The sequence below is a fragment of the Canis lupus genome, chromosome X (genome assembly GCF_003254725.2).
Source record: "Canis lupus dingo isolate Sandy chromosome X, ASM325472v2, whole genome shotgun sequence".
Taxonomy (NCBI): Eukaryota; Metazoa; Chordata; class Mammalia; order Carnivora; family Canidae; genus Canis; species Canis lupus.
Window position 1 is genome coordinate 30,537,787 of NC_064281.1, and position 11,492 is coordinate 30,549,278.

The following is an 11,492-nucleotide window of genomic DNA, read 5'->3' on the forward strand; positions in this document are numbered from 1 at the left end:
CACTCGCCTGGGTTAGACATAGACACTGCTAAGAAGAATTGAGGTGGAATCAATGGCAATTGGTGAAGATCAAACATGGCCTGGTGAGACAATGCAAAACCCCTGAAACTGACATCGGAAATTGGAGGAGTCCGTATACTCTTACATGTCCTTTTCCAACAAAACCCAAAAGGCTCTCACGGAAAGACTGGACAGACCCTAGAGAAATATCCACTGTGATGCAGGCCTGTGGGAGGGAAGCCACAGCCACAAGGGGAGGACAAGAAAGTCTACCAACATACTCCTCTAGATCCAGCACAGAACAATAGCCTCAATCTGTAGGGAGAAGGTTGGTGTCACCTGCCTGCCGCTGGCTCCTGCGCCTGCTCTTCGGTTCCCGCGGGCTCCAACCAACCATGCCCTCCGCGCTCGCCCGCCCCACCGGCGCCGCTCGCCGCCGCAGCTTCAGCACCTCGGCCCAGAGCAATGCTAAAGCAGCTGTGCTTGGGGCTTCCAGAGGAATTGGGCGGCCCCTGGCTTCTTCTCAGGTACAGCCCCTTAGTGAGCCGCCTGACCCTCTGCGATGTTGCTCATACACCCGAGTGGCCGCAGATCTGAGCCACGCCGAGACCAGAGCAACCGTGAAAGGCCACCTCGGACCTGAGCAGCTGCCGGGGTGCCTCAAAGGCTGCCATGTGGTGGTTACTCCAGCCGGAGTCCCGAGAGAACCAGGCATGACCCGGGATGACCTGTTCAACCCCACTGCCTCATTGGGGCCACCCTGACGGCTGCCTGCGCCCAGCATTGCCCCGAGGCCATGATCTGTGTCATTTCAAATCCGGTCAACTCCACCATCCCAACTGCAACGGAGGTTTTCAAGAAACACGGAGCTTAGGACCCCAATAAAATCTTCGGGGTCACGACCCTGGACATTGTCAGGGCCAACACTTTCATTGCAGAACTAAAGGGTTTGGATCCCGCACGAGTCAGTGTTCCTGTCATTGGCGGTCATGCCGGGAAGACCACCATCCCCCTGATCCCTCAGTGCGCTCCCAAGGCGGACCTTCCCCAGGACCAGCTGACAGCCGTCACTGGGCAGATCCCGGAGGCCCGCACCGAGGTGGTGAAGGCCAAAGCTGGAGCAGGCTCTGCCACCCTGTCCACGGCGTCCGCTGGAGCCCTGTTTGTCTTCTCCCTTGTGGATGCAATGAACGGCAAGGAAGGGGCTGTCGAATATTCCTTTGTTAAATCCCAGGAAGCAGACTGTGCCTATTTCTCCACACCGTTACTGCTGGGGAAAAAGGGCATCGAGAAGAATCTAGGCATTGGCAAGATCTCCCCTTTTGAAGAGATGATAGCAGAAGCCATCCCCGAGCTGAAGGCCTTCATCAAAAAGAGAGAGGAGATTGTGAAGAACATGAAATGAAAGGGCAGCCAGCAAGCAGTCCGTTTCCCTAACCTATGAAGGCATCGTGTCCCTGCAAAGCCATCTCCTGCCCTCATGTTTCCGTTGCGTTAACCACGAGTGTCATGTTAACGTCACCGCCCTTTCCAATCGCAGGTCCAACGATGCATGCATCAATAAAAGCAGGCTTCCATTTTCTTAAAAAAAAAAATCTGTAGGGAGAAGAAAACAGCCATTGTGGATCTTAGCGAATGGTGAACAGTCACTGCATTTGGGATGATAAATATAAAAACTCCTCCTAGAGAAGAGGAATGATTATGCATGGAGGCTACAACTACAATTTGGAGAAGCAAGATAACTAACAAGCCACATCCGTACTGCTCAGGTCAATGGTACATGCCGTGCTGTGCTCACTGTGAAGGTAAGAAGTTTTGAATAAGGTGCCCCTAAATGCTGCCTTTTTATACAGCAGATTAGAACTGGAACAGAATAGGAGAGTTATAAAAGTGTACAAAGAAACATTCTGAGTCACATTAAAAGTGACACAGTATCACCCAGTCATGGCATTGTTTCATTAGGATTTCCATCACTTGGTAAATGCCAGCATCTTAAGTCCTATACTTTTCCCAGACCCACCTGTTTGAGGTTGCCCTCTGGATACTAATTGTCTTAGTAGTCATTAACATCTCAATTTAAAAGGAGTCTCCTTGCGTGTCTGTGACTATGATTTATTATTAATGATACTGATGATTAAACTTGTTTATCTCTTTGAACTTCAAATTAGCAATCATATATACTCTACTCATATAAGACATATATTTTTCCCCGTCTGAGAATATAAATTCCATCATTTAAGACATCATGAAATAAATTCATCGCCACAAAAACATCATGAATCTTATATTGTATGTGCATAGCATGCAAAAGTAACCAAATCAGTTAGTCAAAGCAATTTCCCTGGAGCGCCTGGGTGGCTCAGTCTACTAAGCATCTGCCTTCAGCTCAGGTCATGATCTAAGGGTTCTGGGATCAAGTCCTGCATTAGGCTGCTCGCTCAGTGGGGAGTCCCCTTCTTCCTCTCCCTCTGCCCCTCCCCTCCGCTTGTGTTCTTTCACTCTCTCAAATAAATAAATAAATAAAATCTTAAAAAACACAATTTCCCTTCAATGTTCTTATTGAAATGTTGCCTTTTTTGAGAGAGAGAGCAAGAGAGGGAGGGTGGGGGGTGGGGGGCAGAGAGAGAATCTTAAGCAGGCTCCATGACCAACAAGGAGCATGACCTGGGGCTTGATGTCACAACCCTAAGATCATGACCTGGGCCCAAATCAAGAGTCTCCCACTTAACTGACTGAGCTGCCAAGGTGCCCCTAAATGCTGCCTTTTTATATCCAATTCATCAAAATTGCCATTTGCACTATCATCTGAATAACCACCAGTATTGTGTAAATTTCATAAAGTTGGAGCTAAATCACAATAGAATATATGTATTTTCTTCTGGAGATAATATGATATCTGTAAAACAAAAATTAATATGATAAATATTTGTGGAACACCAATATAGCAGCATTAATAAATAATCCAAATCCTTTAGTGATATCAATTTATCAACATCTCTTCTAAATCAAGTGATTTCACTTGTGGATATTTATCCAAAAGAATAAAAATCAGAATTTTAAAGAGATGTGTACACTCCTATGTTCATTGCGGCACTATTCACTATTAAGTTGGAAACAACTTAAATGCCCATTGATGATGCATGGATAAAAATGATGTAGTATATACAACAATGGACTATAATAAAGCCTTTTAAAAGAAGGAAATTCCATAATATGTGACAACGTGGATGAACCTGAAAAATATATGCTAAATGAAATAAGCCAGTCATAGGAAGACAAATATTGCATAATTCTACTTATATGAGGTCTCTAAAATATATTCATAGAATCAGAGAGGAATGTCCCAGGGGCTGGAGAAAGGGGGAAATGAGAAGTTACTAATAAATGGACATAAAATTTCAGTTAAGTAAGATGAAAAAGCTCTAGAGATCTGCTGTACCACATTGTACCTATATATATATATTTTTAAGATTTTATTTATTTATTCATGAGAGACACAGAGAGAGAGGCAGCGACATAGGCAGGGGGAGAAGCAGGGTCCTCACAGGGAGCCCAATGTGGGACTCGATTCCTGGACCCCGGGATCATGCCCTGAGCCAAAGGCAGACACTCAACTGCTGAGCCACCCAGGGATCCCCATTGTACCTATATTCAGTGATAATAATGTATTGTACATTTAAAACTTTGTTTAAAAGGTGGATTATGTTAAATATTCTTACAACAATAACATTTTTTAATCACTTTTTTTGCAAAAATTATAGTATGATGGTTTACAAGTGCATGATTACCATTTTATCTCAAAAAATATCAATCAGCCACGGGGCACCTGGGTGGCTGAGGCAGTTAAGTGCCTAACTTAGGCTCAAAGGTGACCTCAGGTTCCTGGGATCGAGCCCCACCTCAGATCCCCTTCGCCCTCTGTCACTCCCTGCTTGTGCTCTCTCTCTCTCTCTCTCTCTCAGATAAGTAAATAAAATATTTAAGAAAAAAAAGAAGGTATCAGCCCTATTAAAAATCAATCTGGAAGAGCCTGACTGAGTCCATAGAACATGCAACTCTTGATCTCGGGTTGTGAGTTCCAGCCCCACATTGGCATGGAGCCTACTTAAAAAAAATATCAGTGTCCCACGGTTTCTTTGGAAATGTCATAAGGGATAATGGTGTTTCTTAGATAAGGAACCATAAAACCCATGAAGTCTATCACACTTTACAAAGAGAAATTACATCAAAACCCTTTAGTTTTATTTTAAAAAGAAAGAGAAACTTTGATTTCTGGTATTTATTTCCAGTCTACAACAGGTCTGGATCTCCATTTGAAGCTTCAAAATTGCTGCCAGTAATCACTGTTCATTTTCTTCACTGATCCAAGTTGGAAATCAAAAACTATTTGTAAAATAAAGAATAAAAATCCTCATTCTTGTGAAAGCCAAGAGGCAAAATGATTGATAGCAGTTCCTTATGTTGTACTAGATTAGAATTTCTCAAACTTTACTATGTGTAAAGATCACCTATGGAGCTAGCTAAAAAGAGAGTCTGGTTAGATCTACCTCCTGAGAGTCGGATTCATTCAATTTGGCTGGTGTTCAGGAAGCTATTTTAACCAGAAGCTTTAATTAGCAGCTAAGGGATTCGGAATCAAATGATCATGGGGCCATACTTTGAAAAACAATGTATTTATGACAGCTACTTAGAGATTGCAGAAGTTATGAGTTTTTACTCTCTGTAACTGTGGCAAATTCAAAAAGAATGACATCTGCCTTTTGATACCAAGTGTTGTTGTCCATATTCTTTTCTTATTCTTTGCAATGAGACATACAGTATTCAAAGACATTTCATGAAAAAAAAAACCCAGACATTTTACGAAAGCTGAGACTTGTGAAACCATTAATAAAGTAAAAGAAAGAAAAAGAAAAATTCCCTTTCTTCAATATGCTCCAGTAGTATAAGATTCTTATAATTCCACAAAATGTTAACTTTATTCCTTAATAAATGCAAATTTATCAAGCTTGCTATTACTAAATGTACCACACATAGTAATTAATAGTAACTAACTATTGAGTACTTAATATATACTAGTCTCTGTTGTGGGTATTAGGCTTGTATCATCTCATTTAATGATCAGAAAAATCCCTATGAGTTAAGTGCTATAATTTTCCAATCTTATAATTAGGGCAATTGAAATACCAGGATAAAAAAATTGCACAAGGCCACAAACCTTGTCAGTTATAGTAACAACATATTTTTTCAGAAATATCCATAAAAGAATGCGGTTAACTAGGGTAAGGTTTTTTATCTTCAAATTTGTCTTTGTAAGCTCTACAGTTTTCATTAATCATTGTTTTGTGATATACCATACAGTTAGCCAAAGAAATGTATTTCTAAAAAATAAATACAATATAAAATATTAGGTATGTGATTAAATTATACATACACTAAAATCTTCATATATACTTGAAAGAATCATTTGACTCTAAAACTCCCTTTTTTCTTTTTTTGAAAATAAGCTATAGGCCCAATGTGGGGCTTGAACTTACCCAAGATCAAGAGTCACATGCTCTATGGACTGAGCCAGCCAGGCACCCATTTTCCATATTTCTCCACATTTTTTTTTTAAGATTTAATTTATTTATTCATGAGACACACACACACACACACACACACACACACACACAGAGGCAGAGACATAGGCAGAGGGAGAAGCAGGCTCCCTGTGGGGACCCCGATGTAGGACTTGATCCCAGGATCCCAGCTCACAACCTGAGCCAAAGGCAGACAGACACTCAACCACTGAGCCACCCAGGTGCCCTGTAATTCACTTTTTAAAATGCAAAATAACTAAAATAATCATGGATATACACTTAGATATAGCTAGAAGGATACTTACTGCAAAGTTGCTTAAAATAGTAAAACTGGAAATAAAACCTGTCCCGAAACAGGGGACAGGTTCAGTTGGGATGCAGCCATGTAATAGAAAATATAAAAGCTGCTGTATAAGAGTATTTTAGTGATAAAGATATCCATATTTGGATGAAAAAACAAGTTAGAAAACTGTGTAGGGAACAAAGTCAGTTCCCACTTTCCATTTTTATTAACATTTTACTTATGATTCTTGATCATTCATAGCAAAATTAAAAAGACCTCATATTACAAATTTAACCTCTATGAATTTCCTTGCAAAGTTTTGAAAGAGTAATGTAGTTGACTTCATATTTTTAAGGTCACAAGTACAAATCTGATTAAGTATATATAGTTCATGAAAATTCACCTCTTTTTTTATTATGCTACAATAAAAGATTGGTTCATTGCAAACAATTTTGGAACACAAAACAGTAAGAATTGATTCAAGTATACCATGCATCTTTAAATAATCAAGTTTAGAAGATACCATTTAAACTTACAAAAGCGATTTTATTACTAAAAACACATTTTGACATTTATGCAATCTAAGGAGACAAGATAGAGGTAAGGTTATCTATACTTTATACCATGTTTGCTTATAATATTTGAATATAAAAGGATCTTGCCAAGACAACTAGACCCCAAATTTACCATAGGATTTCATTACTTTTAGTTATACTTTTGAATAGTAAGAATCAATGTTCTTGGTGATGCGTGAAATTTTAGTTCAATATTCATAACTTCCAAGAAATAATGAAATCTTGAAATTGAAAATAACTGAGATTTTATCAAGTTTACTTAATGTCTCACTAATAACAATAAATATTACATAACATTTCTGTGTTTTTTTTTTTTAATTCTTCTTGGCAACATTCTGAGCAGAAAGTGGAGATGGATATTAAATATTGTAAACCAATGAGGTTATACACCTTAAGAAAGAATTAAATAATCTAAGAGGTGTTTTAATTTTTTTAAAGTAACACATGCTTTTTCTTTTTTTTTTTTCACATGCTTTTTCAAAGGAAAGCATGTCCTTGTAGCTATTTTAAAGTCCTCTGTCCATTCATTACATAGTATGCCCTAATGAATAAATGTAGGAACGAAATCATGAGACCTCTGCCTGTGAGCTCAATCTGATATTGGCAGAGTTTGGAGAAAAAAAAAATTGGGATACTATTTGGAAATTTCCAAATGTTTTGGGATGTTTCAGTTGTCATCTTCATCATTATGAACATCATTCAGTATTGTGTTTTTAAGCAGACAGATGTCATAAAAACCAATTAAGAGCTGATAAATAGCCAACAAACTTTCTGAACTTATGTATATAAGCAGGTCTATGAGTTTATTCTTATAGTGTGGCTAGGAATGGAGAATGGAGACAACCACACAATAATACAAAATTTCTCATAATAAGCAATGTTTACATTCAACCTGGCTTGGAATTCACCCTCAAAGAAATGAAGACACTCACTGTCAAGTATGGTTATCTCCAGAAAACCAGAGTCACAATGGGCATCATAGAAGTGAATGAAGATCCACTTTTTCATAATATCATTCTCTTAGTTTCTTTTTTTTTTTTTAAGATTTTATTTATTTATTCGTGAGAGACGGGGAGAGAGAGAAAGAGAGGCAGAGACAGAGGAGAAGCAGGCTCCATGCAGGGAGCCTGACATGGGACTCGATCCTCGGTCTCCAGGATCATGCCCTGGACTGAAGGTGGCGCTAAACCGCTGAGCCACCGGGGCTGCCCTCCTAGTTTATTTCTTTTCCATGGTTTCTTTTACCTCAGATATGTTTAAGAAGAGCTGATTCAAAGCTTTGTCTAGTCAGTCCATTGTCTGTGCTTTTCAGGGACCATTTCTGTTTATTTACTTTTTTCTATGGATGGACCACAATGTCTTGTTTCTTTGCATGACCTTTAACAAAACGGTTTTTAATATTACAGTGATGTACTATGAAAATCAGATTCTTCCTCCTCCTTGGGATTTGTTGTCGTTTAATATGGGTTCTGGTTGCTTAGGTAATGACTCTTCAAAACTATGTTTTAAATATTTTATTCTTGTAATGCCTGGGTGGTTCAGTTGGTCAAGCTTCGGCCTTCAGCTTAGCTCATGGTCCCAGGGTTCTGGGATCGAGCCGCATGTCAGGCTCTGGCTTGGCAAAGAGTCTGCTTCTCCCTCTCCCCCTGCTTGTGCTTCTCTCTCTCTCTCTCTCTTTTCTCTCAAATAAATAAATAAATAAAATCTTTAAAAAAAGATGATTTTATTCATTTCATGTGTGACCTCTGTTCTTTTAGTGTTTGGTCAGCCAGTGGTTTTACAGAGAAATTCCTAAAGGCCTGGACAACCCTCCCCCCTAAATTCTCCCAGTCTTTGCAGATTGACCACATTGGGGCAATTCTTTAGCATTCAGCCAGGCCATTCATGACACTTAGGGTTCATCCTTTTTGTCCTAAGTGTGAAGATCAGCCTAGGTGAAAGCTTATATCATCTTAATTTTTCTGATTGTGAAACTTGACCTGGGCATCAAGATGTCTTTCTAGATTCCACCATTATACATGGGAGCTTTCTTAAAGCGCTTATTAAGCATAGTAATTCTCTCTCCAGTTTTTCTGTTTAGGCTTTCAGCATGTTTATTGTTTAACTAAACTTTAATTTTTTTTCCTAGCAGGCAACAGAGTGTTCCTTTACTTTTCAAGGTTTCCAAAGAACAGATTTTCTGCTCTAATGATGTTCCCAATTAGGTGAAGCAAAGGTGAGCAGTGCATCCATCCTTCAGGGAACCTCAAGATAGGTCAAAACAGACATATAAAAATTCCCTGGTAACAAAGTCCCCTCTCTTTCCCCCAAGAACCAGATAATCACACTTTGAGCATGAGGGGCCATCTTTAAGACAGCTACCATCCCAGGAAGGGGAGATGTGGCAGGGTTACATTAAAACACCACAAAGCTCTCCTATCATATTTGAATTGGCTTTTTCTTCAGCATTTCCTTGGTTGCTCTAAATCTTTGACTGTTTTTCCAGAGTTCTGGCAATACTGATTTTTATAATTTTTGCTTGTTCTTTCCATGTTTCTGTGGAAGAATGAGCTCCATTTTCTGCCATTTTTGCTAATGTCACTGATGAAAGTCTATATACTGATTTTATTCTATACTTTGTTATTATTTTACCCATTCAGCAAATATTTATCAAGTACTTACCATGTGCTATTCACTATAAAAAGCACTAGGGATAAAATAAGGATGAAATAAGGATGAAAACAAATCCCCTGCTTTACTGGAGCAGATTGTGTTGGTGAGGCAGGGCAGGTTTAAGTCAAACAAGAAATAAAGTGTTTATGGTTATGGCATTGTTAAATAAAACAATGAGTTAGAAAAAAATGTGGGTATTATTTAATACAAGGTAGCCTAGGAAGATTTATCCAATAGTGTCAGTAGAGCAGATCACCAAAGGAAGTTTGAAAAGCCTTGTAGTCATCCATGGGAGGAATACTGAGATAAGCAGGTGCCTCTGTGAGTCTGGTTTTATGGAGAGGTCAAGGCTGGGGCTATCAATTTAGAATTCACTGGTATTTGTGTGTGACTCTATGGGACTGTATCAGGAATGAGGGTGGATTTAAAAAAAAAAAGTGAGGACAGAAGAATGAGCCCTTAGAAATCAGGAGGACAAAAAAAAAAGAAAAAGAAATCAGGAGGACAGGAACTGGGAGAAAAACATGCAAAAAAGAATGAGGAGGGCTTACTAGAGAGATAAGAGAAGAATCAAAGGAAAATTGACTTCTAGATCCCAAGGCTTTCAGAAGCAGTGACAGATTCACTTTGTCAAATGGAGCTCATGGGTTGAGCAAAATGAGAACTGAGTATAGATGTTTCGATCTGACAGTGTTGGGAGCCTGGGTGGCTCAGCGGTTGAGTGTCTGCCTTCGGCTCAGGGCGTGATCCTGGGGTCCCAGGATTGAGTCCCACATCGGGCTCCTTGCACGGAGCCTGCTTCTCCCTCTGCCTGTGTCTCTGTCTCTCTCTCTCTGTCTCTCTCTGTCTCTCTCTCTCTCTCTCTGTCTCTCATGAATAAATAAATAAAATTAAAAAAAATATATCTGACAGTGTTAGGCGTTGTTGAACGTAAAGAACAGTCTCAATAGACTGAAGAAGAATAAAATTGGATAAGCCAGGGTTAAAAAAAAAATGGTACAAGTGAGCCAGTATGTATACGTGACTTTTCAAGTTGCTAGGCTATGAAGAGTGCTCAGAGAAATGTGATGATAGCTGGCAGGAATAAAAGGTAAAGGGAGGCATGCCCTTTGACATGGCGAGCAATTAGAACATGTATATGTTGATAGAAATAATCCCAGAAGGAGGAAGTAATTTATTATATAGAAAACAAAGAGAACTCCTGGAAGGCTCTATGTCAATGAGAAAGTGTGAGATTCAGTGAATTAGTGAGGGCCTAGCTATAAGAGCAAAGAGAACTGCTTATTTGTTTTCATAGAAATGGAGGAAAGGCAAAGCACATAAATACAGATAAAATTAGGATGGTGGATGTAATGAAAGGACCAGACAATCTGACTCATTTCCCACTACATTCTTAGTGAAATAAGGTACCATGTCTGCTCAGATTGAGAAGTAAATGGGGTGATGGGTTTCACTAGTAGTGATCTCAATTTACTGTAAGAAATTTTACTATAGCAACTTTTACTAAAGGAAAACCATCTGCCCTAAAAGGTCATCAAGCACTCACAATTGGGCTATGTATATATATTTCCCTTTCTCTCACCCTAGTCTACTCATCTATGCATGCATCTATCAATCTACCTCTTGTAAACCTGAGAATTCTATAATCTCCTAAGCAAGTATTAGTCCACTGTTACAGTATATTTACCTGCATTTCTGAAGCTAAGCAAAGTGCATGAAATAATATAAAGGAGAAACTATACTGTGGCTTAGGATGCATTTCATAAACGTAGATGTTACTTATAAACTTTTAAAAGTCTCAATTCCTGTACTCTTCATAAAAAATATTCTACTGATATAAGTAGATCTAAATTTCAGAGTATAGGTTTTTCTGAAGGGCAGGCATACATCTCTGCATAACAAACGCTATAGCTTTGTGCTTTACAATAAAATCAGCAGCTTCACTTATTAGCTAGGAAACACAACTGCTTTATGCTGTAAATCATAATTAGAAATCTGTATGATTGGAACCTGAACTCAGTTGGGTGGAAAATTGTTCATTAGATATAATGGGAAGGAAAATTTTATAAAACATCCGAAATCCACGCTCAGATGCCAACAGTGTTTAATAAACTTTCATGGCAATTATCCGAAAGACCTTCCTGTGCTTTATATCAGGCCAGTAACACACAATATTAAATGACCACTGGGTTAATGGTGTAGGAATTTGGAGGTCATTTTGGGGTGTACTCAAGAATGAGATGGGAAGTCATGAGAGGGCATAAGGCACAGAAGAGATCTGATTTGATCTGAGTTTCTTATATTTCCCTCTGATTGCAGTTGGTAGAATATAGTTTGGAAGAAAAGCAGAAGGAGCAGTTGGGAAGCTATTGGTGAGCCATGAAATGGTAGCTCACATGAGGG

At 39.1% G+C, this 11,492-nt stretch overlaps 1 pseudogene; it reads left to right on the plus strand.

Annotated features, from left to right (window-relative positions):
* Nucleotides 1-395: 395 nt before the first annotated feature.
* Nucleotides 396-1,496, plus strand: LOC112655839 (malate dehydrogenase, mitochondrial-like; annotated as a pseudogene).
* The last annotated feature ends 9,996 nt before the right edge of the window (nucleotides 1,497-11,492 follow it).